This window comes from Dermochelys coriacea, chromosome 8 (assembly GCF_009764565.3).
Source record: "Dermochelys coriacea isolate rDerCor1 chromosome 8, rDerCor1.pri.v4, whole genome shotgun sequence".
NCBI classification, from domain to species: Eukaryota; Metazoa; Chordata; order Testudines; family Dermochelyidae; genus Dermochelys; species Dermochelys coriacea.
This window is the reverse complement of record NC_050075.1, coordinates 76,658,201-76,660,893: the sequence shown is the minus strand read 5'-3', so window position 1 is coordinate 76,660,893 and position 2,693 is coordinate 76,658,201. Positions and strand designations below refer to the sequence as shown.

The window sequence follows — 2,693 nt, the reverse complement described above, 5'->3', positions numbered from 1 at the left end:
TCCACATATCTATTCAGGGGATACCATCATAGGGCCTAATCACATCAGCCACACTATCAGAGGCTCGTTCACCTGCGCATCTACCAATGTGATATATGCCATCATGTGCCAGCAATGCCCCTCTGCCATGTACATAGGCCAAACTGGACAGTCTCTACGTAAAAGAATGAATGGACACAAATCAGACGTCAAGAATTATAACATTCAAAAACCAGTTGGAGAACACTTCAATCTCTCTGGTCACTCGATCACAGACCTAAGAGTGGCTTTCCTTCAACAAAAAAGCTTCAAAAACAGACTCCAACGAGAGACTGCTGAATTGGAATTAATTTGCAAACTGGATACAATTAACTTAGGCTTGAATAGAGACTGGGAATGGATGAGTCATTACACAAAGTAAAACTATTTCCCCATGGTATTTCTCCCTCCCACCCCACCCCCCACTGTTCCTCTAGTCTCTAAGGTGCCACAAGTACTCCTTTTCTTTTTGCGAATACAGACTAACACGGCTGCTACTCTGAAACCTCTGATATTCTTGTTAACTGCTGGAATTAGCCTACCTGCTTGTCACCATGAAAGGTTTTCCTCCTTCCCCCCCTGCTGTTGGTGATGGCTTATCTTAAGTGATCACTCTCCTTACAGTGTGTATGATAAACCCATTGTTTCATGTTCTCTGTGTGTGTGTATATAAATCTCTCCTCTGTTTTTTCCACCAAATGCATCCGATGAAGTGAGCTGTAGCTCACGAAAGCTTATGCTCTAATAAATTTGTTAGTCTCTAAGGTGCCACAAGTACTCCTTTTCTTTTTGAGAATAAGAATAGTGTCCCAGCCAGATGTACAGGCTGTATTTATGGATCAGTGCAATCAAATAATTAGCTTATAATGCCCTTGTCCTTCAGGGAGTGTCAGATGGAGAAGGAAGAAGCACTTGGGGATAGCATGTGGATTTGTGATTCAGTTAAAAGATGCATAACAGCACATGTGGCCAGCCACTCGCTGTTGGCTGATGATCGTGGAAGGCTCAAATACACAGCATATTCTGTCTCAGGTCAGTTGGCACTTGTTTATCTACAAATTAGAGATAAATAGTTTATAAAAAACTAAGAACTATCTCAAACCTCCATTTTAGATTCAAAATAGTTTGGATGAGCATCCTTGCCCTCAGTCAGTCTACCTTTGCTGAAATCTGTCTCAAATTGTCTGCTCATCTGGCCACACTTTCTAAATCCTGAGAGTTTCTGGACTGCTCCGGTGCTGAAAGGAAGCTGGCACATATTGTAAAACACTTCTGCCTGAAGAAAGCTCCGAAGCAAGCAAGACTTGGAAAAAGCAGCCATCCAGGAGTGGTGCCCACTATTTTACTCCATCACATGACTTTCACCAAGGCTGCTATCAGCATTGCTCCGTGGATTGGAGTGGAGTGGCTTTCATCTACAGCTTCCTGTGGACTAGCGGTCTCGAAGATGCCCCTTTACTCTCATGTGGCAGCATAGCATGGTGCTGCCATACCACTGGGCCAGACGTGATTAAACTTGTATAAATGTAGTACAACATAGTTTATCCTGAGCTATGAAGGATTTCTCATTAGCGTGCAGGCTCAGATCTCTAAGCAATCGCATGTAATATCATCACAGGAAGAAATATAAGATGTCAAATTACCAGATTAAAAATAAAACAAACTGATATTTTCTAGAGCTTTTGCTAATTGTCACTGCTCTACAACATTACACAACTCCCATGTGCAAGTGGACTTACTGGCAAGTTTCTCTGTACGTAACAGAGCTTTGGTTCTGCAAAACCCCCTTATCTTAGCTACACTAATTTGCCACGTCAAATTAGTGTGGTGAAACAAATTCTAATTACACTGAAAGATCACTTAGAGTATTAGCACTGCTGCTGTGGTCTGTTCTTGTGCTGTCTTATTTGCATAATAATCCTGGGTGCCTAGGTAATGACCAAATGAAATGTCTTCTACCATGTTTACTAGTTTTGCAGAGGAAGGTGCTGACTCAGCCTTGACAGATGCTCCCAGGGCAGGAACCTGGAAGTAGGAAATGTGAGCTATGTTGATTAACCTAAGGGAAGATGTAATTTTTTCCCATTGAATTTACAGCTGATTTCTGTTCAGTCCATTGGGAATGTGAAAATCATTGCTGTGCTTTAAATATATTATACATACTCCAGTGATGATATAAAAAAGGAAAAATATTATTGTTAGCTGTAATGATACTTTAGTTTACAAAGGTGTTTCTTCTGACTCAAAAAAAAAATCAGAAGGTTGGAATAAAAATTTCCCTAAATGTATCCTGAGAGACAACACCTGAGCAAAACTCACTATGATAAGAGTCATCAAATCCAAGAATGGTTTGCTAAGGCGTCTAGCTTCGTGCATTGCATTTTCCACTCGCTGGATGACTTGGTGCTTATAAATTAAAAGGTCATTGCTGTGTGGTTTTTTCCTGGCCAAAAGTATTGATTTGTAAGTATGCTTGACTGCAGAATTAAACTGAATCTAACTGCTGTAAATGTGAATTCATTCACTGAAGAAGAAAAAGAAAAACTGCAGTAGTGTAATGTTTTTGTTGAGAGTGTAAACATGAAAATCATGAAACTCAAAGTTATGTTTCCCGCTGGAATGGTAACTGGGGGAATATTGGGAATATATCAAAGCACATGTAAATAGGTTTTGCT

The 2,693-nt window shown here is 40.3% G+C and overlaps 1 long non-coding RNA gene across 1 annotated transcript in view; it reads left to right on the top strand.

The window, feature by feature from the left end:
* The window catches only part of LOC122455541, an 8,625-nt gene extending 6,760 nt beyond the window's left edge, over positions 1 to 1,865 (top strand). The window contains exons 2-3 of the long non-coding RNA XR_006273781.1: positions 902 to 1,050; positions 1,132 to 1,865. This is a non-coding gene — a long non-coding RNA (uncharacterized LOC122455541). The remainder of the gene's footprint in view (positions 1 to 901; positions 1,051 to 1,131) is intronic.
* Positions 1,866 to 2,693: the final 828 nt, after the last annotated feature.